The sequence below is a fragment of the Melanotaenia boesemani genome, chromosome 5 (assembly GCF_017639745.1).
Source record: "Melanotaenia boesemani isolate fMelBoe1 chromosome 5, fMelBoe1.pri, whole genome shotgun sequence".
NCBI lineage: Eukaryota > Metazoa > Chordata > Actinopteri > Atheriniformes > Melanotaeniidae > Melanotaenia > Melanotaenia boesemani.
The window spans coordinates 12,360,452-12,386,018 of NC_055686.1; the positions used below are offsets into that span (position 1 = coordinate 12,360,452).

General features: G+C 46.3%; 6 non-coding genes and 3 pseudogenes across 6 annotated transcripts; all 9 read left to right on the top strand.

Annotated features, from left to right (window-relative positions):
• The first annotated feature begins 1,619 nt into the window (after positions 1 to 1,619).
• On the top strand, positions 1,620 to 1,794 carry LOC121640858 (annotated as a pseudogene).
• Positions 1,795 to 2,819: 1,025 nt separating this feature from the next.
• On the top strand, positions 2,820 to 2,937 carry LOC121640869. The gene has a single exon (XR_006010600.1). It is a non-coding gene; the product is annotated as a U5 spliceosomal RNA (small nuclear RNA).
• Positions 2,938 to 3,249: 312 nt separating this feature from the next.
• Positions 3,250 to 3,442, top strand: LOC121640894. Its single transcript, XR_006010623.1, has one exon. It is a non-coding gene; the product is annotated as a U2 spliceosomal RNA (small nuclear RNA).
• A 1,030-nt stretch (positions 3,443 to 4,472) lies between these two features.
• LOC121640870 lies at positions 4,473 to 4,590 on the top strand. The gene has a single exon (XR_006010601.1). It is a non-coding gene; the product is annotated as a U5 spliceosomal RNA (small nuclear RNA).
• An 11,544-nt stretch (positions 4,591 to 16,134) lies between these two features.
• LOC121640855 lies at positions 16,135 to 16,311 on the top strand (annotated as a pseudogene).
• A 1,026-nt stretch (positions 16,312 to 17,337) lies between these two features.
• Positions 17,338 to 17,455, top strand: LOC121640871. The gene has a single exon (XR_006010602.1). It is a non-coding gene; the product is annotated as a U5 spliceosomal RNA (small nuclear RNA).
• A 5,945-nt stretch (positions 17,456 to 23,400) lies between these two features.
• On the top strand, positions 23,401 to 23,578 carry LOC121640859 (annotated as a pseudogene).
• Positions 23,579 to 24,603: 1,025 nt separating this feature from the next.
• Positions 24,604 to 24,721, top strand: LOC121640873. The gene has a single exon (XR_006010604.1). It is a non-coding gene; the product is annotated as a U5 spliceosomal RNA (small nuclear RNA).
• A 312-nt stretch (positions 24,722 to 25,033) lies between these two features.
• Positions 25,034 to 25,226, top strand: LOC121640850. The gene has a single exon (XR_006010588.1). It is a non-coding gene; the product is annotated as a U2 spliceosomal RNA (small nuclear RNA).
• Positions 25,227 to 25,567: the final 341 nt, after the last annotated feature.

Consider the following 25,567-nt stretch of genomic DNA (forward strand, 5'->3'; position numbering starts at 1 on the left):
TCCTTTTTCAGTTTGTTGGCAAACGATTTTGGGCAATCCCTGAAGAGATGGTTTATTTCCCCACAGAGATTACACTTTCTGCCATTGGTACATTCCTCAAAGGTGTGCCCAATTTCTCTACATTTTCCACAAAACGTTTTATCGCAAGCTTCTACCAGGTGCCCATGCTCACCACACCTGCGGCAGAGCTTGGGCTGTCCCTGGTAATGAATGTAGCCTCTGTTTTCGCCCAGCACTATCATATTTGGTGGGTGCTTCAGGCCCTGGAAACCCAGAGGGTCTTGCCATTGTTGTATGGGGACCCTCCAGGCGCAATTCCAGATGCCGTCCGCATCCCTAACCTTGGTAGCCTGGCCTTTAACAGTGCAAAATCTTCCCAACCATATACATATATCCTCTGCATTTACCGTTTCATTGAACATTTTGACAATAACTGTTTTATAGCTATTGTCGGTGAGCTTCTCCACGTCAAATGCAGAAGATTGGGTCTTTACATTCTCAAACTTAATCCAAAAATCCGTCAACTTAGCCGCAGAAACAAAACTTACGTCAAAACCTTTGTTGCCTGGTAAGGTCAATATACAATTCAAGTCTCCTGGAAGAAACCTTAACTCTTTCTGTATGAATTTTCTAGAAAAGTCTAGCCTTGACATCTCATAAGATTTGCCCTCTTCTTGCTTGAAGAGGAACCGCACACTGTGGTGCCTCCTCATGCCGGCAAAGTTGGCCGACATGGTGGAGGCACCACAAACTCAAAAAAGGAAAGTGAAACACACACACTAAAAGGTGCTCAAAAGCTTAAAAGAAAAACTTACCTTACGTTTTCCTAAAAAAGGAGACAATTAATACAAAATTATATGCAACATCACACTAAATGAAGAGAAACAGGAATATAGCTGCTGAACACACACAGTTTCAAAGTGCTTGCAACTATTATTGAGCTGCAATCATCTAAAACAAGGTTTTCAGCACCAAAATATCCTCTGCAGCTCTGGCAAAACATGTAGCCACAAGGCTAAAATTTCACCACCCAAGGAGGCGATCGCTGTCTTAGCCAAAAGGCCGAGAAGAACTTGCTGGTGGGGAGGCACAGGCAGATTCCCCCAGCAGCTGCGATCCGGATGGCAGCAGAAACGATAAAAGAAATAACATCTGCAGGCAGCAGGCCTAGGACACAGCTGCAAAGAAGCATCGCCTGTGCCTCTTCGGACGAGGGAGCCGGAGCCACACGAGGAAGGTCGAGGCAGCAGCGGCCTGGCCCTCCGGGTGTGGATGGAGGGAAGGAGCAGGAAGGGGGGGATCCCCCCTGAGCGAAAGACAGGAGACCCGAGAGACCTACTGTTTGGGGGGGTGGATAAGGCCGAGAGAGCTGGAGGGCCTGGTTTTTGGAAACTGCATTTTCTTTACTTTTAAAACCATGTTTTAATGAAATAATTTAAATTAGCACTGTTTTTTACCGGTTTTAACGTATTTGTGGTTTGTATATTGCTTTTAACTGTAAAACAGTTTTTAGGTTTTGGAAAGAGTTTTACAGATAAACAATGGATTCCTTTTGTACGGAAATACGTAAAATGGGTAAAAAAATGTACAAATGTAAAATGCTGAAATAATGTACAATAAAACCTTGAAAAAGAAAAAATCTGTTCTTATCAGTTTAATATCTGATATGTCCTCCATGTGAGGGCTACATATTAAATGGATTTTTAAGGAATGGGAGTCTGAAAGAGGAGCTCGCTCCGTTCACTCCATGCATCGACCTGGCGTTGCAGTGTCGCCAGGAGCGGTGCGCTCTCTTCAAAATTGTTGCAGAGTTGCAAACACGCTGCGTGGGGGGCGAGACGCTTTCGCAGAGCTTGGGTTGCCAAACAGGCAGCCGCCTAGCCTAGCCTAGCATCAGGTTGCGCCAGGCGCTCGGCTGCCGTGAGTTAGCGATGGCAGAAATGCAACATTTGGGAGATGGAATCGTTGGGAACAATTGTTCCAGGAAACAAATCCATCTTTTGGGAACGTTTAGAACACATTACCACGGTGACATCTGGTTGCCCAAAAAATGTTATTTGGACACGTGGATCTCAACACAGCAAAACGATTCCTAGAGTATTTCTCATTCTTAATACGGTTGATGTACATACCATAAACGGAGAGCTGGCTTTTTTCAGCACTGGACTGTGTTGCGCTGGGACTGATGGAGGCATGAGGATGTTTGGTCTGTAGGTGTCTTCATATTGTTGTGGTATTTTTGCCAAAGTCAAGTGTTGAATGCAGTGCATACATTTAACCCTATTTCTTCTCAAGGACATCCAAGTGATTCCAAGCAGCTGACCTGGGACGCTTTCTGCTTCCTCCCATTTACAGACAATCTTACATGCTGACCACAGTCCCATTAAGCGCTGGGGAATAGTGAGAGTTAAACCAAAGTTGGGAGAAACACCAAGTTGCTTTGGAGAGGCCGAAAGAAACCCAGGTTGACAATTAACCGACTGTTGAAAACCAAACTAGAAGAAAAAAATAAATCAATAAATCAAAGCTGATGGGGATCAGAGGCGAGTGCAAACCAACTGTCGAGAAGGCCCCCACTGGTCGTGACGGCCCTCTGCAGCTGCAGACCCGGGCATCCTCCAGACACGCGGAAATTAAGAGGCAAAGCGCAGACCTGGTGCCACTGGCCCGCTGTAGCCATGGTGTAAGCCCTGCCTCCATTGTTCCAGAGCAACCGGGAGAAGCACACTTTCTTCTCTCAAACAGCCAAGCCCTGACCCGTAACAAACGCGACTGGACTGACTAGGCTGCGGGGCCCGCTTCTGCACCTGCAGGCTAGTTTGCTCCGCTTTCTCTTCATAACGCATAAGTCTTTCGCCTTTTACTAAAGACTTCCGTGGAGAGTGTGGCTAATGAGTCAATCCTATTTTTGGCAGGCTTTGCCTCTGGCTCAAGCCTTTTCTTCTTGTTCAAAGTAAGGGCTGTTTAGCTACAAAGCCTCTCGTGGGATGTACACCCCCTCCCACCCCTCGCTATCTCGTCGCCAAACTTTTGATATCCAGAGCGGTCGTGTCCAAATCTCTTGCGCAAGGGTCGCTGGCTGCGGAGTGCAGCAGACAGCAAGCCTTAACCCCCGTATTTAGGAGCGCTCGCTGCATTGCCTGGATGGGCGGAGGTGCAAATTTGCCACTCCCAGTGGCAACACCGGGCACCAACACAAGTGCGCTACGTGCCCACAAAAGGCAGTGTGGTGCCAGACAGTTGAGGGCTATCGCTTCTCGGCCTTTTGGCTAAGATCAAGTGTAGTATCTGTTCTTATCAGTTTAATATCTGATATGTCCTCCATGTGAGGGCTACATATTAAATGGATTTTTAGGGAATGGGAGTCTGAAAGAGGAGCTCGCTCCGTTCACTCCATGCATCGACCTGGCGTTGCAGTGTCGCCAGGAGCGGTGCGCTCTCTTCAAAATTGTTGCAGAGTTGCAAACACGCTGCGTGGGGGGCGAGACGCTTTCGCAGAGCTTGGGTTGCCAAACAGGCAGCCGCCTAGCCTAGCCTAGCCTAGCATCAGGTTGCGCCAGGCGCTCGGCTGCCGTGAGTTAGCGATGGCAGAAATGCAACATTTGGGAGATGGAATCGTTGGGAACAATTGTTCCAGGAAACAAATCCATCTTTTGGGAACGTTTAGAACACATTACCACGGTGACATCTGGTTGCCCAAAAAATGTTATTTGGACACGTGGATCTCAACACAGCAAAACGATTCCTAGAGTATTTCTCATTCTTAATACGGTTGATGTACATACCATAAACGGAGAGCTGGCTTTTTTCAGCACTGGACTGTGTTGCGCTGGGACTGATGGAGGCATGAGGATGTTTGGTCTGTAGGTGTCTTCATATTGTTGTGGTATTTTTGCCAAAGTCAAGTGTTGAATGCAGTGCATACATTTAACCCTATTTCTTCTCAAGGACATCCAAGTGATTCCAAGCAGCTGACCTGGGACGCTTTCTGCTTCCTCCCATTTACAGACAATCTTACATGCTGACCACAGTCCCATTAAGCGCTGGGGAATAGTGAGAGTTAAACCAAAGTTGGGAGAAACACCAAGTTGCTTTGGAGAGGCCGAAAGAAACCCAGGTTGACAATTAACCGACTGTTGAAAACCAAACTAGAAGAAAAAAATAAATCAATAAATCAAAGCTGATGGGGATCAGAGGCGAGTGCAAACCAACTGTCGAGAAGGCCCCCACTGGTCGTGACGGCCCTCTGCAGCTGCAGACCCGGGCATCCTCCAGACACGCGGAAATTAAGAGGCAAAGCGCAGACCTGGTGCCACTGGCCCGCTGTAGCCATGGTGTAAGCCCTGCCTCCATTGTTCCAGAGCAACCGGGAGAAGCACACTTTCTTCTCTCAAACAGCCAAGCCCTGACCCGTAACAAACGCGACTGGACTGACTAGGCTGCGGGGCCCGCTTCTGCACCTGCAGGCTAGTTTGCTCCGCTTTCTCTTCATAACGCATAAGTCTTTCGCCTTTTACTAAAGACTTCCGTGGAGAGTGTGGCTAATGAGTCAATCCTATTTTTGGCAGGCTTTGCCTCTGGCTCAAGCCTTTTCTTCTTGTTCAAAGTAAGGGCTGTTTAGCTACAAAGCCTCTCGTGGGATGTACACCCCCTCCCACCCCTCGCTATCTCGTCGCCAAACTTTTGATATCCAGAGCGGTCGTGTCCAAATCTCTTGCGCAAGGGTCGCTGGCTGCGGAGTGCAGCAGACAGCAAGCCTTAACCCCCGTATTTAGGAGCGCTCGCTGCATTGCCTGGATGGGCGGAGGTGCAAATTTGCCACTCCCAGTGGCAACACCGGGCACCAACACAAGTGCGCTACGTGCCCACAAAAGGCAGTGTGGTGCCAGACAGTTGAGGGCTATCGCTTCTCGGCCTTTTGGCTAAGACTGCGATCGCCTCCTTGGGTGGTGAAATTTTAGCCTTGTGGCTATATGTTTTGCCAGAACTTTGGAGGATATCTCGGTGCTGAAACCTTTGTTTTGAATGATTGCAGCTCATAAATAGTTGTAAGTAATTTAAAACTGTGTGTTTTCAGCAGCTATATCTCTTCTTTTGGTGTAATTGTGCACATAATTTTGTATTAACGCCTTTTTTTTAGGAAAACGGAAGGTAAGTTTCTTTTAAGTTTTTCTTTGAGCACTTCTTTTTGTGTGTGTGTGTTTCACTTCTTTTTTTTGAGTTTGTGGTGCCTCCACCATGTCGGCTAACTTTGCCGGCATGAGGAGGCACCACAGCGTGCGCTTCCTTTTCAAACAAGAAGAGGGTAAATCTTATGAGATGTCTAGGCTAGACTTTTCCAGAAAGTTTATACAGAAAGAGTTAAACTTTCTTCCAAAAGATTTAAATTGTATACTGACTTTACCATCCAGCAAAGGTTTTGACGTAAGTTTTGTTTCTGCGGCTATGTTGACCGAATTTTGGATTAGGATTGAGAATGTGAAGACCCAATTCTCTGCATTTAACGTGGAGAAACTAACCGACAATAGCTATAAAACAGTTATCGTCAAAATGTTCAATGAAACGGTAAATGCAGACGATATATGTATATGGTTGGGAAGATTTTGCACTGTCAGAGGCCAGGCTACCAAGGTTAGGGACGCGGACGGCATCTGGAATTGTGCCTGGAGGGTCCCCATACAACAATGGCAAGACCCTCTGGGCTTCCAGGGCCTGAAGCACCTACCAAATATGATAGTGCTGGGCGAAAACAGAGGCTACATTCATTACCAGGGACAGCCCAAGCTCTGCCGCAGGTGTGGTGAGCATGGGCACCTGGTAGAAGCTTGTGATAAAACGTTTTGTGGAAAATGTAGAGAAATTGGGCACACCTTTGAGGAATGTACCAATGGCAGAAAGTGTAATCTCTGTGGGGAAATAAACCATCTCTTCAGGGATTGCCCAAAATCGTTTGCCAACAAACTGAAAAAGGAAAGAAAGGAAAAGAATCAGGATGGAGGACAGCTGGAGCTAGTTGAGCAGCTAATTAAGGAAGCTAGACCCGAAAATTCAAATCTCCCGCCAAGAGAGGAGATTGGTGGACAACCATCAGGTGAGGCGGGAGAGGAGGAGGAGCCTGCAGAAACCCTTTCCACAACCAGCTCAAGTGGAGAGAGTGGAGAGGGGGAAATGCAGGCAAATGGTGGAGCTATTATGGAGTGTGAGATGGAAGAAGCACAAGATAATAGTGATGAAGCCCTTCCTCCAGAGGGTCAGCAAAATAAGAGGCCGGTGTCAGAGTTGTCTTCGGACTCTCCTATTGTAATGGAGAAGAGGGGAAGGACAGGTATCTCTTCAGATAGTTCGTCTGCGGGGGATACCAGAGTCTTCCCCCCTGACTCTCCAAACGAGGTCTCTTTTTTAACACTAGCTCTACAATCAACCCCGAAAAACAATAAAATGGACTACGCCTTACAACAGAGACCCACACCAAGGTTTCGAAGGGGGGGTGGAGCTGAAACCACTTCCCTCCCAACTGAGGAGGTGAAAGAGGAGCTCCGCTCACAGGAGATTACTTAGAGAACTGTATTGGCAACGTAGAATGGTTACTTCTGTCTCTCTCTGTAAACAAAACTCCCCAAATGGCATACCTTTTCCATATTCTATTAATGACTCTCACCCTCTCAACATTAAACGTGAGGAGTGTAAAGTCAGAACTGAGAGCACAAATGGTCTTATCGTGTCTACAGTCCTATAACTCCGACGTGATTTTGTTACAAGAGTGTGGCTTACCCTTCCAGAAACATTATAAGAGGATGGAGCAGAAATGGCCATATCCCTCTATCTGGAGTGGATCAAATGAGAATAAAAACGACGGTGTGGCCATTTTAATAAAAAACCCTAGGATAATGGTGAAGGGAAGCACTGTGGTGAGAGATGGTCGGGCACTTTTAGCGTATTTGACTTTTATGGGACAGACTTTTAAGCTCTTAAATATTTATGGTTTTAACGACAAAAATGACAGGTATGACCTTCTGGAGGAGCTGCAGCCCCACATGCTGGGGAGGGCACCACTGGTTTTCGGGGGGGACTTAAACTGCATTCTAAGCCATAAGGATAGAAGAGGGGCGGGGGAGGGTTTGAAAGTAGACAAATCATCAGTTTTAATACAAAATATATGTAAGGACTTTAAATTGACTGACTGCTTTAGAAAAATGCATCCCAGAGAGGAGGGCTTCACCTGGTACAGTGGTGACGGCACCAAAGCCTCTCGTATAGACTACCTTTTTACACGTGACTGCCAGATAAGTGATGCTAGATTAACACCTATCTTTTTTTCAGATCACCACATGCTATCCTGCACGCTGTCACTAACTTCGGGTGTGACTTATGGAAGTGGTCTGTGGAAACTGAACTGCTCCCTGTTGGAGGACCAAACCACCGTCGACCAGTACAGGGAGCAGTATCAGGACTGGCAGACCCTTCAGGACCTATACAACACACGTGCACAGTGGTGGGAGATGGTGAAGGAAAGGACCCAGACTTTTTTTAAAAAAAAAAGTAAAAAAAAGAAAGCGAAGGAACAAAATTGCATGATGGGGCTGCAAAGACGATTACAACGATATTTTAAACTAGTGGAACTGGGGATAAATTTCAATGAAGAAATAAAAGATTTAAAGCGTGAAATGAAAACCATAGCAGAAATAAGGGCCAGGGGTATTATCCTAAGAAGCCGAGAGCGTGAACTCGAAGAAGGTGAAAAATGCACCAGGTACTTCTTCAAAAGGATTATCAATAAGGATGGAGGTTTTGTAAAGTTAAAGAAAGAAAATGGAGAAAGTGCAAATAATACACAAGAACTGCTGGAAACTGTTGAAAGATATTACCGAAACTTATACAAAGAAAAAAGTGTTCACAAGGAAATAATAAATGAGGTACTGGAATACATAGAAAAGACAATAACAAAGACTGCGGCCTTGGAACAAGATTTTACAGCTTTTGAGCTCGGGAAATGTTTAGCAACGTTTAAGAAAGGGAAGGCCCCTGGGCTCGATGGGCTCCCTTTGGAATTTTATTTGACCTTTTGGGACATTTTAGCACCAGATTTGCTTGTTGTTTTTAAAGAATTTGAAACTCTTAGCCGACTTCCGGACAGTTTTAGAGTAGGGATAGTGACGCTTCTTCACAAAGACAAAGACAGGACTGACCTAAAAAATTGGAGACCAATCACACTTTTAAACGTAGACTGCAAACTTTTTAGCAAGCTTTTAACAACACGAATGACCATGGTTTTAAGAGACGTGATTCACCCGGATCAAGCCTGCGCCGTTCCTGGGAGGAAGATCACCGACAGCCTCATACTGATCCGAGATACCATCTGTTATGCGAGAGACAGAAACATTCGGTTAGTAGTCCTAAATTTAGATTTCGAGAAGGCTTTTGATCGGGTCTCGCACCAGTATCTGTTCCAGGTACTGCAAAAGATGGGGTTTCCAGCTAGATTTGTGGACTGGGTGGGACTGCTCTATCGTGACATTAGCAGTAGATTTGTGGTTAACGGTTTTCTTACAAAAGCAGTGGATTTAAACTGCGGTGTCCGTCAGGGTTGTCCGTTATCTGCCCTCCTGTATGTTGCCTGTATAGAACCCTTGGCAGAAGGCTTGAGAAGGGACCAAAGAATCCAAGGTGTGGGAGTCCCTGGGAGTGGAGGAATGACCAATAAGGTAATATTATATATGGACGATGTAAATATACTATGTACCGATATGTCATCAATAAATAGGACTTTAGACGTAACGGACTGGTTCGGGCAAGCTTCAGGCTCAAAACTGAACAGAGAAAAAACTCGTGTGCAGTTTTACGGACCATGGAATCCAATAGAGACCCAGGGACTCCCACTGACAGTGACCCAGACAGAACAAAAAATACTTGGTATTAAGTTTGACAAAGAGGGGGGTGGGGAGAAAAACTGGACGGATGTATTAGGGAAAGTTAGGAAAAGACTGGGTTACTGGGGACTGAGAGGACTGACGATAGAAGGGAAGGTTTTAATCATAAAAGCAGTGATTTTACCTTTGCTTTTATCGATCAGTGCTGTTTTTATTCCATCAAGGAGAGTGTTTTTAGAACTGGATCAAGCCATTTTTCACTTCTTGTGGGGCTCAAAGTGCGAGAAACTAAGGAGGGAGGAAATGAAAAAGCCAAAAGAAAAGGGTGGCAAAGGAGTCCCAGACCTGAAATTGTTTCTTGGGTGTAGATATGTTGCAATTCATCTTAGTCAGGCCACGGATCCCTCCAGAAACCCCAAGTCGGCAGCAATGACGGGGTTCTGGATGGGATCCTACTTAAGAAGGCTGAAAATAATACCGGTGAATCTCAAAGTACCCGTGTCTTTTAACTTACCACCCATGTATGCTTTTATACAAAAGTTTTTAAAGGATTTTACATTGGAGGGGGAGGATGTGCATGTTCTTACTAATCATCGTGCTATGGTTTCTTGTGTGCAGGAGCGGGAACCGGTGTGTCTAGTGCGCGGTCTCACCCTTGGTGAGGCTTCTACCGTTTGGCGCAACGTGGGCCATCCCGCCCTTCCAAACAGACTCCGGGACCTGTCGTGGATGGTGGCTCATGGGATCCTCCCGGTCAGGGCCGTCATGCACTCCCGGGGCATGTCAGCGACCGCAACCTGTCCCCGACCTGGTTGTGGCGCGCCAGAGTCGGTGAGACATTTGCTCTGGGAGTGCACTGCTGCTGTAGACCTGTGGGCAACAGCCGGCTCCCTGCAATTCCCGAACTTACCAGCAAGGGAGGTCCTTTCAGCACAGCTGGTGCTGTACGGGGTGGGCCACCAAGGAAAGGTTAGCAAAGAGGAGTATGCTAAACAGTGGCTCACCCTGGCTGCCATAAAAGACGCCATGTGGACCTCCAGGAACTTGCTGGTAAGGAGGCACAGGCAGATCCCCCCAGCAGCTGTGATTCGGATGGCAGCAGAAACGATAAAAGAAATAACATCTGCAGGCAGCAGGCCTAGGACGCAGCTGCGAAGAAGCATCGCCTGTGCCTCTTCGGACGAGGGAGCCGGAGCCACACGAGGAAGGTCGAGGCAGCAGCGGCCTGGCCCTCCGGGTGTGGATGGAGGGAAGGAGCAGGAAGGGGGGGATCCCCCCTGAGCACAAGACAGGAGGCCCGAGAGACCAAATGTTTGGAGGGGTGGGGAGGCCCCGTTTGTAGGTACAAGGGCCCCCCCCGCTCCTGCAGATAAGAGCGATGGAGAACCTGATTTCTGGGGGCTGCACCCCTCCCCTTCTTTTTTTTATCCTTTGAAACTATGTTTTAAAAGTTTAAAGTAGCACTGTTCTTTTACCAGTTTTAACGTATGTGCACTGTATATTGCTTTTATCTGTATAGCTGTTTTTTTAACCTTTTAATTAGGTTTTACAGATCAAGAATGGATTTTCCTAGTAATATACAGGCAATGCGTGAAATGGGTAAAATAATGTGTGAAGTAAATGTAAATGTTGAAACAATGTGAAAATAAAGCCTTACGAAAGAAAAAATCTGTTCTTATCGCTTCTCGGCCTTTTGGCTAAGACAGCGGTCGCCTCCCTGGGTGGTGAAATTTTAGCCTTGTGGCTATGTGTTTTGCCAGAACTGAGGAGGATATTTTGGTGCTGAAACCTTTGTTTTAAATTATTGCAGCTCATAAGTAGTTGTAAGCAATTTGAAACTGTGTGTTTTCAGCAGCTATATTTCTGTTTTTCTTCTTTGTTGTAATGTTGCATTTAATTTTGTATTAACAGCTTCTTTTCTTTAGGAAAGCGGAAGGTAAGTTTCTCTTAAGTTTTTCTTTTAGCACTCTTTTTTTGTGTGTGTGTTTCACCTCTTTTTTTGAGTTTGTGGTGCCTCCACCATGTCGGCCAACTTTGCCGGCATGAGGAGGCACCACAGCGTGCGCTTCCTCTTTAGACAAGAGGGAGAAAATTACTTTGAGATGTCTAGACTAGACTTCTCTAGGAAACTGATTCAGAAAGAATTAAAATTCTCCGCAAGTGATTTGAATTGTATCCTCAGTTTACCAGGAAATAAGGGTTTTGATGTTAGTTTTGTTTCTGCTGCCTTGTTAACTGTTTTTTGGAACAGATTTGAAAATGTGAAAGCCCAGTTCTCTGCCTTTGTCGTTGAGAAATTGACTGACAATAGCTACAAAACGGTTATTGTCAGGATGTTCAATGAAACGGTAAATGCAGAGGACATATGTGTATGGTTGGGTAGATTTTGCACTGTTAAAGGCCAGGCTATTAAGGTAAGAGACGTGGATGGCATCTGGAATTGCGCCTGGAGGGTCCCCATTCAACAATGGCAGGACCCCCAGGGATTCCAGGGCCTGAAACACTTGCCAAATATGATAGTGCTGGGTGAGAACAGAGGCTACATTCACTACCAGGGGCAGCCCAAGCTCTGCCGCAAGTGTGGCGAACACGGGCACCTGGTAGAGGCATGTGAGGTAACGTTTTGTGGAAAGTGCAGAGAAGTGGGACATACCTTTGAGGAATGTACGAATGGCAGAGCTTGTAATCTCTGTGGAGACAGAAATCACCTCTTCAGAGATTGCCCTAAATCCTTTGCTAATAAACTGAAAATGGACAAAATGGTTAAAAGACAAAATGAAAGACAGCTGGAGCCCGTTAGACAGCTAATTGAAGAGCCTGGTTTAAAAATTTCAAATCTCCCGCCAACAGAGGGGATTGGAGAACAGTCTTCAGATGAGGTGGGAGAGGGGGAGGAGTCTGCAGATTCCTCATCCACAACCGATTCAAGTGAGGATGGGGAAAGGCAGCATGAGGGGGGAGCTGTGATGGAGAGTCAGATAAAAGAAACACAAGAGGATAGTGAAGGAACTTACCTTCCTGATGGCCAGCAAAATAAGAGGCCGTTATCAGAGTTGTCTTCAGACTCTCCAATAGTGATAGAGAAGAGGGGGAGAACTGGCGTCTCGACAGACAGCTCGTCTGAGGGAGATGCCAGAATCTTCCCCCCTGACTCACCAAATGAGGTCTCCTTCTTAACACTGGCCTTACAATCAACTCCAAAGGAAAATAAAATGAATTGGTCTTTACAACAGAGACCCACTCCAAGAGTCCGAAAGGGGGGTGGAGCTGAACCCCTCCCCTCCCCACCTGCGGAAGTAAAGGAAGAGCTTCGCTCACATGAAATAACATAGGCCTTGCCCTTTATAAGTCTTATGTGAGATAAACAAAAAAACAAAAAAGAAATGTTATATTTTTACTATACTACCATACTCATGACCCTCACCTTCTCATCAATAAATGTGAGGAGTGTAAGGTCGGAAATTAGAGCACAAACTGTTTTATCCTTTTTAAATTCCCAAAAATCAGACGTATTTCTACTACAAGAATGTGGCCTACCTTTTTATAGAAAATACACAAAGTTGGAAAGAAAATGGCCGCACACGTCCCTGTGGAGCGGGTCAAACGAAAATAAAAATGATGGAGTGGCCATTCTAATAAAAAACCCTCGGGTACTGGTGAAGGGAAGCACTGTGGTGAGAGACGGAAGGGCACTTTTAGCACATCTGACCTTTTTGGGACAGGCTTTTAATCTTTTAAATGTTTATGGTTTTAGTGATAAAAATGACAGATATGACCTTCTACAAGATCTGCAGCCCCACATGCTGGGGAGGGCACCATTGGTTTTAGGGGGGGATTTTAATTGTATTTTAAGCCGTAAGGATAGAAGAAGGGCGGGGGAGGAGTTTAAAATAGACAAATCATCAGTTTTATTGCGGGATATATGTAGAGATTTTAGGTTGACGGACTGTTTTAAAATGATGCATCCTAGAGAGGAGGGCTTCACCTGGTTCAGTGGTGATGGTACCAGAGCTTCTCGTATTGATTATTTTTTTACACGTGAGTGCCAGGTAAATGATGCTAGATTAACACCTGTCTTTTTTTCAGATCACCGTATGCTGTCATGCACGCTGTCACTTTCTTCGGGTGTGACTTTTGGAGGCGGACTGTGGAGACTGAACTGCTCCCTGTTGGAGGACCAGACCATCGTCGACCAATACAGGGAGCAGTATCAGGATTGGCAGACCCTCCAAGACTTATACAACACACGGGCACACTGGTGGGAGATGGTGAAGGGAAGGACCCAGACTTTTTTTAAGAAAATGAGCAGGAAAAAGAGAGCTACTGAACGAAGATGCATGATGGGGCTGCAAAGGCGTTTACAGAGGTATTTTAATTTAATGGAAATAGGATTGGACTTTAATGAAGAAATAAAGGAAGTTAAGCAAGAGATGATGACCCTTGCAGAAATAAGAAGCAAAGGCATTATCCTAAGGAGTAGGGAGCGGGAAATTGAAGACGGAGAAAAATGTACAAGATACTTCTTTAAAAGGATTATAAATAAGGGAGAGGGTTTTTTTGAACTGAAGAAGGAGAACGGAGAGAGTGCAACAAGCACAAAAGAGCTGATAGACACTGTGGAAAAATTCTACAGAAAACTGTATACAGAAAAGGGTGTTCAACCGGATGCAATAACAGAAGTACTAAAGAATATAAAAAAGACGGTGACGGACAGTACGACCCTAGCAAGAACTTTTACGGAGTTTGAACTAGATAAATGTTTAGCAAGTTTTAAAAAAGGGAAAGCCCCTGGAAAGGACGGGCTTCCCCTGGAATTTTATCAGACTTTTTGGGATATTTTAGCACCTGACTTACTCACTGTTTTTAGAGAATTTGAAACTTTTAACAGACTTCCAGACAGTTTTAGAATAGGGATAGTGACGCTCCTTTATAAAGACAAAGAAAAAACGGACATAAAGAACTGGAGACCTATTACGCTTCTAAATATAGACTGTAAACTTTTTAGCAAACTTTTAGCAACACGGATGACCACGGTTTTAAAGGACGTGATTCACCCGGATCAAGCCTGTGCTGTCCCCGGGAGGAGGATCACCGACAGCCTTATACTGATCCGAGACACCATCTGTTACGCGAGAGACAGAAACATCCGGCTAGTAGTCCTAAATTTAGACTTTGAGAAAGCTTTTGATCGGGTCTCGCACCAGTACCTGTTCCGGGTACTGCAAAAGATGGGTTTTCCTGCCAGATTTATGGCATGGGTGGGACTGCTTTATAGAGATATTAGCAGTAGATGCGTGGTTAATGGGTTCCTTACAAATGCAGTGGATTTAAACTGCGGTGTCCGTCAGGGTTGTCCGTTATCTGCCCTCCTATATACTGCTTGTATAGAGCCCTTGGCGGAAGGCTTGAGAAGGGATGACAGAATCCAGGGAGTGGGAGTCCCGGGGAGTGGGGGACTGACAAACAAAGTCATCCTATATATGGATGACATAAGTGTCTTGTGCACAGACATGCCATCCATAAACAGGACCCTAGACAGGACAGACTGGTTTGGGCGGGCTTCCGGATCAAAATTAAACAGAGAAAAAACACGAGTGCAGTTTTACGGACCATGGCGACTGACAGAGACTCTGGGACTCCCACTGACGGTGACTCAGACTGATCAGAAAATACTAGGCATTAAATTTGATAAAGAGGGGGGTGGGGCGACAAACTGGACAGACGTGTTAGGGAGAGTTAAGAAAAGACTGGGCTTTTGGAGACTTAGGGGACTGACGATGGAAGGAAAGGTTTTAACCATAAAAGCAGTGATTTTACCTTTGCTTTTATCGATCAGTGCTGTTTTTATTCCTCCTAGGAGAAGCCTTTTAGAACTAGACCGAGCCATTTTTTACTTCCTATGGGGATCAAAGTGTGAAAAATTAAAAAGAGAAGTAATGAAAAAGCCAAAAGAAAAAGGAGGAAAAGGAGTCCCAAACATCAACCTATTTCTGGGATGTAGATACGTTGCTATTCATTTTAGTCAGGCTACGGATCCCTCCAGAAACCCCAAGTCGGCGGCAATGACAAGGTTCTGGATGGGATCCTACCTGAGAAGACTTAAAATCATACCAGTAGATCTCAAAGTGCCCGTATCCTTTAACTTACCACCAACGTATGCTTTTATACAAAAGTTTTTAAAGGATTTTAGACTTGAAGGAGAGGATCTGCATGTTTTTACTAACCATCGCACTCTGATCTCTTGTGTGCAGGAGCGGGAAGCAGTGTGTCCAGTACAAGGCCTCACCTTAGGGGAGGCCGCGGCGGTTTGGCATAACGTGGGCCACTCCGCCCTACCAAACAGACTCCGGGACCTGTCTTGGATGGTGGCTCATGGGATCCTCCCGGTCAGGTCTGTCATGCACTCCCGGGGCATGTCAACAACATCAACCTGTCCCCGACCTGGTTGTGGCGCGCCAGAGACGGTGAGACATCTGCTCTGGGAGTGCACTGCTGCCGTAGACCTGTGGGCAACAGCCGGCTCCCTGCAATTCCCGAACTTACCAGCAAGGGAGGTCCTTTCAGCACAGCTGGTGCTGTACGGGGTGAGACACCAAAAAAACGAGAATAAGGAGGACCATGTACAACAGTGGCTCACCCTGGCTGCCATAAAAGATGCCATGTGGACCTCCAGGAACTTGCTGGTAAGGAGGCACAGGCAGATCCCCCCAGCAGCTGTGATCCGGATGGCAGCAGAAACGATAAAAGAAATAACATCTGCAGGCAGCAGGCCTAGGACACAGCTGCGAAGAAGCATCGCCTGTGCCTCTTCGGACGAGGGAGCCGGAGCCACACGAGGAAGGTCGAGGCAGCAGCGGCCTGGCTCTCCGGGTGTGGATGGAGGGAAGGAGCAGGAAGGGGGGGATCCCCCCTGAGCACAAGACAGGAGACCCGAGAGACCTACTGTTTGGAGGGGTGGACAAGGCCCCGTTGTAAAACAGAAGCCCCCCCCCGCTCCTGCAGACAAGAGAACTGGAGGGCTTGATTTTTTGGAAACCGCATTCTCTTTCCTTTAAAACCAGGTTTTAAAGAAATAATTAGCACTGTTTTTTACCGATTTTAACGTATTTGTTTTTTTGTATATTGCTTTTAACTGTAAAGCTGTTTTTAGGTTTTAAAAAGAGTTTTGCAGATTAACAATGGATTCCTTTTTTCCATAGTAATGTACGGAAATACGTAAAATGGGTAAAAAATGTACAAATGTAAAATGCTGAAATAATGTACAATAAAACCTTGAAAAAGAAAAAAAATCTGTTCTTATCAGTTTAATATCTGATATGTCCTCCATGTGAGGGCTACATATTAAATGGATTTTTAGGGAATGGGAGTCTGAAAGAGGAGCTCGCTCCGTTCACTCCATGCATCGACCTGGCGTTGCAGTGTCGCCAGGAGCGGTGCGCTCTCTTCAAAATTGTTGCAGAGTTGCAAACACGCTGCGTGGGGGGCGAGACGCTTTCGCAGAGCTTGGTTTGCCAAACAGGCAGCCGCCTAGCCTAGCCTAGCATCAGGTTGCGCCAGGCGCTCGGCTGCCGTGAGTTAGCGATGGCAGAAATGCAACATTTGGGAGATGGAATCGTTGGGAACAATTGTTCCAGGAAACAAATCCATCTTTTGGGAACGTTTAGAACACATTACCACGGTGACATCTGGTTGCCCAAAAAATGTTATTTGGACACGTGGATCTCAACACAGCAAAACGATTCCTAGAGTATTTCTCATTCTTAATACGGTTGATGTACATACCATAAACGGAGAGCTGGCTTTTTTCAGCACTGGACTGTGTTGCGCTGGGACTGATGGAGGCATGAGGATGTTTGGTCTGTAGGTGTCTTCATATTGTTGTGGTATTTTTGCCAAAGTCAAGTGTTGAATGCAGTGCATACATTTAACCCTATTTCTTCTCAAGGACATCCAAGTGATTCCAAGCAGCTGACCTGGGACGCTTTCTGCTTCCTCCCATTTACAGACAATCTTACATGCTGACCACAGTCCCATTAAGCGCTGGGGAATAGTGAGAGTTAAACCAAAGTTGGGAGAAACACCAAGTTGCTTTGGAGAGGCCGAAAGAAACCCAGGTTGACAATTAAGCCGACTGTTGAAAACCAAACTAGAAGAAAAAGATAAATCAATAAATCAAAGCTGATGGGGATCAGAGGCGAGTGCAAACCAACTGTCGAGAAGGCCCCCACTGGTCGTGACGGCCCTCTGCAGCTGCAGACCCGGGCATCCTCCAGACACGCGGAAATTAAGAGGCAAAGCGCAGACCTGGTGCCACTGGCCCGCTGTAGCCATGGTGTAAGCCCTGCCTCCATTGTTCCAGAGCAACCGGGAGAAGCACACTTTCTTCTCTCAAACAGCCAAGCCCTGACCCGTAACAAACGCGACTGGACTGACTAGGCTGCGGGGCCCGCTTCTGCACCTGCAGGCTAGTTTGCTCCGCTTTCTCTTCATAACGCATAAGTCTTTCGCCTTTTACTAAAGACTTCCGTGGAGAGTGTGGCTAATGAGTCAATCCTATTTTTGGCAGGCTTTGCCTCTGGCTCAAGCCTTTTCTTCTTGTTCAAAGTAAGGGCTGTTTAGCTACAAAGCCTCTCGTGGGATGTACACCCCCTCCCACCCCTCGCTATCTCGTCGCCAAACTTTTGATATCCAGAGCGGTCGTGTCCAAATCTCTTGCGCAAGGGTCGCTGGCTGCGGAGTGCAGCAGACAGCAAGCCTTAACCCCCGTATTTAGGAGCGCTCGCTGCATTGCCTGGATGGGCGGAGGTGCAAATTTGCCACTCCCAGTGGCAACACCGGGCACCAACACAAGTGCGCTACGTGCCCACAAAAGGCAGTGTGGTGCCAGACAGTTGAGGGCTATCGCTTCTCGGCCTTTTGGCTAAGACTGCGATCGCCTCCTTGGGTGGTGAAATTTTAGCCTTGTGGCTACATGTTTTGCCAGAACTTTGGAGGATATCTCGGTGCTGAAACCTTTGTTTTAAATGATTGCAGCTCATAAATAGTTGTAAGTAATTTAAAACTGTGTGTTTTAAGCAGCTATATCTCTTCTTTTGGTGTAATTGTGCACATAATTTTGTATTAACGCCTTTTTTTTTTAGGAAAACGGAAGGTACGTTTCTTTTAAGTTTTTCTTTGAGCACTTCTTTTTGTGTGTGTGTGTTTCACTTCTTTTTTTTTCTTTTTTTTTTTTTTTTTTTGAGTTTGTGGTGCCTCCACCATGTCGGCTAACTTTGCCGGCATGAGGAGGCACCACAGCGTGCGCTTCCTTTTCAAACAAGAAGAGGGTAAATCTTATGAGATGTCAAGGCTAGACTTTTCCAGAAAGTTTATACAGAAAGAGTTAAACTTTCTTCCAAAAGATTTAAATTGTATACTGACTTTACCATCCAGCAAAGGTTTTGACGTAAGTTTTGTTTCTGCGGCTATGTTGACCGAATTTTGGATTAGGATTGAGAATGTGAAGACCCAATTCTCTGCATTTAACGTGGAGAAACTAACCGACAATAGCTATAAAACAGTTATCGTCAAAATGTTCAATGAAACGGTAAATGCAGACGATATATGTATATGGTTGGGAAGATTTTGCACTGTCAGAGGCCAGGCTACCAAGGTTAGGGACGCGGACGGCATCTGGAATTGTGCCTGGAGGGTCCCCATACAACAATGGCAAGACCCTCTGGGCTTCCAGGGCCTGAAGCACCTACCACATATGATAGTGCTGGGCGAAAACAGAGGCTACATTCATTACCAGGGACAGCCCAAGCTCTGCCGCAGGTGTGGTGAGCATGGGCACCTGGTAGAAGCTTGTGATAAAACGTTTTGTGGAAAATGTAGAGAAATTGGGCACACCTTTGAGGAATGTACCAATGGCAGAAAGTGTAATCTCTGTGGGGAAATAAACCATCTCTTCAGGGATTGCCCAAAATCGTTTGCCAACAAACTGAAAAAGGAAAGAAAGGAAAAGAATCAGGATAGAGGACAGCTGGAGCTAGTTGAGCAGCTAATTAAGGAAGCTAGACCCGAAAATTCAAATCTCCCGCCAAGAGAGGAGATTGGTGGACAACCATCAGGTGAGGCGGGAGAGGAGGAGGAGCCTGCAGAAACCCTTTCCACAACCAGCTCAAGTGGAGAGAGTGGAGAGGGGGAAATGCAGGCAAATGGTGGAGCTATTATGGAGTGTGAGATGGAAGAAGCACAAGATGATAGGGATGAAGCCCTTCCTCCAGAGGGTCAGCAAAATAAGAGGCCGGTGTCAGAGTTGTCTTCAGACTCTCCTATTGTAATGGAGAAGAGGGGAAGGACAGGTATCTCTTCAGATAGTTCGTCTGCGGGGGATACCAGAGTCTTCCCCACTGACTCTCCAAACGAGGTCTCTTTTTTAACACTAGCTCTACAATCAACCCCGAAAAACAATAAAATGGACTACGCCTTACAACAGAGACCCACGCCGAGGTTTCGAAGGGGGGGTGGAGCTGAAACCACTTCCCTCCCAACTGAGGAGGTGAAAGAGGAGCTCCGCTCACAGGAGATTACTTAGAGAACTGTATTGGCAACGTAGAATGGTTACTTCTGTCTCTCTCTGTAAACAAAACTCCCCAAATGGCATACCTTTTCCATATTCTATTAATGACTCTCACCCTCTCAACATTAAACGTGAGGAGTGTAAAGTCAGAACTGAGAGCACAAATGGTCTTATCGTGTCTACAGTCCTATAACGCCGACGTGATTTTGTTACAAGAGTGTGGCTTACCCTTCCAGAAACATTATAAGAGGATGGAGCAGAAATGGCCATATCCCTCTATCTGGAGTGGATCAAATGAGAATAAAAACGACGGTGTGGCCATTTTAATAAAAAACCCTAGGATAATGGTGAAGGGAAGCACTGTGGTGAGAGATGGTCGGGCACTTTTAGCGTATTTGACTTTTATGGGACAGACTTTTAAGCTCTTAAATATTTATGGTTTTAACGACAAAAATGACAGGTATGACCTTCTGGAGGAGCTGCAGCCCCACATGCTGGGGAGGGCACCAATGGTTTTCGGGGGGGATTTAAACTGCATTCTAAGCCATAAGGATAGAAGAGGGGCGGGGGAGGGTTTGAAAGTAGACAAATCATCAGTTTTAATACAAAATATATGTAAGGACTTTAAATTGACTGACTGCTTTAGAAAAATGCATCCCAGAGAGGAGGGCTTCACCTGGTACAGTGGTGACGGCACCAAAGCCTCTCGTATAGACTACTTTTTTACACGTGACTGCCAGATAAGTGATGCTAGATTAACACCTATCTTTTTTTCAGATCACCTCATGCTATCCTGCACGCTGTCACTAACTTCGGGTGTGACTCATGGAAGTGGTCTGTGGAAACTGAACTGCTCCCTGTTGGAGGACCAAACCATCGTCGACCAATACAGGGAGCAGTATCAGGACTGGCAGACCCTTCAGGACCTATGCAACACACGTGCACAGTGGTGGGAGATGGTGAAGGAAAGGACCCAGACTTTTTTTAAAAAAATTAGTAAAAAAAAGAAAGCGAAGGAACAAAATTGCATGATGGGGCTGCAAAGACGATTACAACGATACTTTAAACTAGTGGAACTAGGGATAGATTTCAACGAAGAAATAAAAGATGTAAAGCGTGAAATGAAAACCATAGCAGAAATAAGGGCCAAGGGTATTATCCTAAGAAGCCGAGAGCGTGAACTCGAAGAAGGTGAAAAATGTACCAGGTACTTCTTTAAAAGGATTATCAATAAGGATGGAGGTTTTGTAAAGTTAAAGAAAGAAAATGGAGAAAGTGCAACAAATACACAAGAACTGCTGGAAACTGTTGAAAGATATTACCGAAACTTATACAAAGAAAAATGTGTTCACAAGGAAATAATAAATGAGGTACTGGAATACATAGAAAAGACAATAACAAAGACTGCGGTCTTGGAACAGGATTTTACAGCTTTTGAGCTCGGGAAATGTTTAGCAACGTTTAAGAAAGGGAAGGCCCCTGGGCTCGATGGGCTCCCTTTGGAATTTTATTTGACCTTTTGGGACATTTTAGCACCAGATTTGCTTGTTGTTTTTAAAGAATTTGAAACTCTTAACCAACTTCCAGACAGTTTTAGAGTAGGGATAGTGACGCTTCTTCACAAAGACAAAGACAGGACTGACCTAAAAAATTGGAGACCAATCACACTTTTAAACGTAGACTGCAAACTTTTTAGCAAGCTTTTAGCAGCACGAATGACCATGGTTTTAAGAGACGTGATTCACCCGGATCAAGCCTGTGCCGTTCCCGGGAGGAAGATCACAGACAGCCTCATACTGATCCGAGATACCATCTGTTATGCGAGAGACAGAAACATTCGGTTAGTTGTCCTAAATTTAGACTTCGAGAAGGCTTTTGATCGGGTCTCGCACCAGTACCTGTTCCAGGTACTGCAAAAGATGGGGTTTCCAGCTAGATTTGTGGACTGGGTGGGACTGCTCTATCGGGACATTAGCAGTAGATTTGTGGTTAACGGGTTCCTTACAAAAGCAGTGGATTTAAACTGCGGTGTCCGTCAGGGTTGTCCGTTATCTGCCCTCCTGTATGTTGCCTGTATAGAACCCTTGGCAGAAGGCTTGAGAAGGGACCAAAGAATCCAAGGTGTGGGAGTCCCTGGGAGTGGAGGAATGACCAATAAGGTAATATTATATATGGACGATGTAAATATACTATGTACCGATATGTCATCAATAAATAGGACTTTAGACGTAACGGACTGGTTTGGGCAAGCTTCAGGCTCAAAACTGAACAGAGAAAAGACCCGTGTGCAGTTTTACGGACCTTGGAATCCGACAGAGACCCAGGGACTCCCACTGACAGTGACCCAGACAGAACAAAAAATACTTGGCATTAAGTTTGACAAAGAGGGGGGTGGGGAGACAAACTGGACGGATGTATTAGGGAAAGTTAGGAAAAGACTGGGCTACTGGGGACTGAGAGGACTGACAATAGAAGGAAAGGTTTTAATCATAAAAGCAGTGATTTTACCTTTGCTTTTATCGATCAGTGCTGTTTTTATTCCATCAAGGAGAGTGTTTTTAGAACTGGATCGAGCCATTTTTCAGTTCCTGTGGGGCTCAAAATGTGAGAAATTAAAGAGGGAGGAAATGAAAAAGCCAAAAGAAAAGGGAGGCAAAGGAGTCCCAGACCTGAAATTGTTTCTTGGGTGTAGATATGTTGCACTTCATCTTAGTCAGGCCACGGATCCCTCCAGAAACCCCAAGTCGGCAGCGATGACAAAGTTCTGGATGGGATCCTACTTAAGAAGGCTGAAAATAATACCGGTGAATCTCAAAGTACCCGTGTCTTTTAACTTACCACCCATGTATGCTTTTATACAAAAGTTTTTAAAGGATTTTACATTGGAGGGGGAGGATGTGCATGTTCTTACTAATCATCGTGCTATGGTTTCTTGTGTGCAGGAGCGGGAACCGGTGTGTCTAGTGCGCGGTCTCACCCTTGGTGAGCCTTCTACCGTTTGGCGCAACGTGGGCCACCCCGCCCTTCCAAACAGACTCCGGGACCTGTCGTGGATGGTGGCTCATGGGATCCTCCCGGTCAGGGCCGTCATGCACTCCCGGGGCATGTCAGCGACTGCAACCTGTCCCCGACCTGGTTGTGGCGCGCCAGAGTCGGTGAGACATTTGCTCTGGGAGTGCACTGCTGCCGTAGACCTGTGGGCAACAGCCGGCTCCCTGCAATTCCCGAACTTACCAGCAAGGGAGGTCCTTTCAGCACAGCTGGTGCTGTACGGGGTGAGACACCAAAAAAACGAGAATAAGGAGGACCATGTACAACAGTGGCTCACCCTGGCTGCCATAAAAGACGCCATGTGGACCTCCAGGAACTTGCTGGTAAGGAGGCACAGGCAGATCCCCCCAGCAGCTGTGATCCGGATGGCAGCAGAAACGATAAAAGAAATAACATCTGCAGGCAGCAGGCCTAGGACGCAGCTGCGAAGAAGCATCGCCTGTGCCTCTTCGGACGAGGGAGCCGGAGCCACACGAGGGAGGTCGAGGCAGCAGCGGCCTGGCCCTCCGGGTGTGGATGAAGGGAAGGAGCAGGAAGGGGGGGATCCCCCCTGAGCACAAGACAGGAGGCCCGAGAGACCAAATGTTTGGAGGGGTGGGGAGGCCCCGTTTGTAGGTACAAGGGCCCCCCCCCCCGCTCCTGCAGATAAGGGGATGGAGAACCTGATTTCTGGGGGCTGCACCCTTCCCCTTCTTTTTTATCCTTTTGAAACTATGTTTTAAAAGTTTAAAGTAGCACTGTTTTTTTACCAGTTTTAACGTATGTGCACTGTATATTGCTTTTATCTGTATAGCTGTTTTTTAACCTTTTAATTAGGTTTTACAGATCAAGAATGGATTTTCCTAGTAATATACAGGCAATGCGTGAAATGGGTAAAATAATGTGTGAAGTAAATGTAAATGTTGAAACAATGTGTAAATAAAGTCTTACGAAAGAAAAAATCTGTTCTTATCAGTTTAATATCTGATATGTCCTCCATGTGAGGGCTACATATTAAATGGATTTTTAGGGAATGGGAGTCTGAAAGAGGAGCTCGCTCCGTTCACTCCATGCATCGACCTGGTGTTGCCGTGTCGCCAGGAGCGGTGCGCTCTCTTCAAAATTGTTGCAGAGTTGCAAACACGCTGCGTGGGGGGCGAGACGCTTTCGCAGAGCTTGGGTTGCCAAACAGGCAGCCGCCTAGCCTAGCCTAGCATCAGGTTGCGCCAGGCGCTCGGCTGCCGTGAGTTAGCGATGGCAGAAATGCAACATTTGGGAGATGGAATCGTTGGGAACAATTGTTCCAGGAAACAAATCCATCTTTTGCGAACGTTTAGAACACATTACCACGGTGACATCTGGTTGCCCAAAAAATGTTATTTGGACACGTGGATCTCAACACAGTAAAACGATTCCTAGAGTATTTCTCATTCTTAATACGGTTGATGTACATACCATAAACGGAGAGCTGGCTTTTTTCAGCACTGGACTGTGTTGCGCTGGGACTGATGGAGGCATGAGGATGTTTGGTCTGTAGGTGTCTTCGTATTGTTGTGGTATTTTTGCCAAAGTCAAGTGTTTAATGCAGTGCATACATTTAACCCTATTTCTTCTCAAGGACATCCAAGTGATTCCAAGCAGCTGACCTGGGACGCTTTCTGCTTCCTCCCATTTACAGACAATCTTACATGCTGACCACAGTCCCATTAAGCGCTGGGGAATAGTGAGAGTTAAACCAAAGTTGGGAGAAACACCAAGTTGCTTTGGAGAGGCCGAAAGAAACCCAGGTTGACAATTAACCGACTGTTGAAAACCAAACTAGAAGAAAAAGATAAATCAATAAATCAAAGCTGATGGGGATCAGAGGCGAGTGCAAACCAACTGTCGAGAAGGCCCCCACTGGTCGTGACGGCCCTCTGCAGCTGCAGACCCGGGCATCCTCCAGACACGCGGAAATTAAGAGGCAAAGCGCAGACCTGGTGCCACTGGCCCGCTGTAGCCATGGTGTAAGCCCTGCCTCCATTGTTCCAGAGCAACCGGGAGAAGCACACTTTCTTCTCTCAAACAGCCAAGCCCTGACCCGTAACAAACGCGACTGGACTGACTAGGCTGCGGGGCCCGCTTCTGCACCTGCAGGCTAGTTTGCTCCGCTTTCTCTTCATAACGCATAAGTCTTTCGCCTTTTACTAAAGACTTCCGTGGAGAGTGTGGCTAATGAGTCAATCCTATTTTTGGCAGGCTTTGCCTCTGGCTCAAGCCTTTTCTTCTTGTTCAAAGTAAGGGCTGTTTAGCTACAAAGCCTCTCGTGGGATGTACACCCCCTCCCACCCCTCGCTATCTCGTCGCCAAACTTTTGATATCCAGAGCGGTCGTGTCCAAATCTCTTGCGCAAGGGTCGCTGGCTGCGGAGTGCAGCAGACAGCAAGCCTTAACCCCCGTATTTAGGAGCGCTCGCTGCATTGCCTGGATGGGCGGAGGTGCAAATTTGCCACTCCCAGTGGCAACACCGGGCACCAACACAAGTGCGCTACGTGCCCACAAAAGGCAGTGTGGTGCCAGACAGTTGAGGGCTATCGCTTCTCGGCCTTTTGGCTAAGATCAAGTGTAGTATCTGTTCTTATCAGTTTAATATCTGATATGTCCTCCATGTGAGGGCTACATATTAAATGGATTTTTAGGGAATGGGAGTCTGAAAGAGGAGCTCGCTCCGTTCACTCCATGCATCGACCTGGCGTTGCAGTGTCGCCAGGAGCGGTGCGCTCTCTTCAAAATTGTTGCAGAGTTGCAAACACGCTGCGTGGGGGGCGAGACGCTTTCGCAGAGCTTGGGTTGCCAAACAGGCAGCCGCCTAGCCTAGCCTAGCATCAGGTTGCGCCAGGCGCTCGGCTGCCGTGAGTTAGCGATGGCAGAAATGCAACATTTGGGAGATGGAATCGTTGGGAACAATTGTTCCAGGAAACAAATCCATCTTTTGGGAACGTTTAGAACACATTACCACGGTGACATCTGGTTGCCCAAAAAATGTTATTTGGACACGTGGATCTCAACACAGCAAAACGATTCCGAGAGTATTTCTCATTCTTAATACGGTTGATGTACATACCAT